We start from the raw sequence: 445 nt of genomic DNA on the forward strand, positions 1-445 counted from the left end.
ATATTATTGTATTTTTCAGCATTCCTTTTGTAAAAAAGGCTCAAACTGTGTTTTTCCCTATTAGTGCTGAACACTCAAACATTTCTTGCGCCACTGCATCAATCACAAGTAATAAAGGAACTACAGTGACGTAAGCAAAAGAAAAAAAAAAAATTTTACAGCCAACAACACTTACCAAGCTGAACTTGACTTGTGCCGCTGGAATATTATTTTCCATGTGCATTGTATTACATTGTTGGGTATTTCCATTCTCTGTATTAACAAATTGTTTCATTTTCATTGTATATCTACAGCCACATCTTGTTTCAGGCGCCCACAACAATCTTTTCCTTGTTTGTGCTACGCACTTGGCGGGAAGCCAATGTAGTGGCGCGAAATTATAGCCGCCATTGAGGAAGTACTATCTGCACATGCGCAAGAGACTTGCCTTTCCGGAAGCCCCTCA

Source organism: Octopus bimaculoides, chromosome 10, assembly GCF_001194135.2.
Source record: "Octopus bimaculoides isolate UCB-OBI-ISO-001 chromosome 10, ASM119413v2, whole genome shotgun sequence".
NCBI classification, from domain to species: Eukaryota; Metazoa; Mollusca; class Cephalopoda; order Octopoda; family Octopodidae; genus Octopus; species Octopus bimaculoides.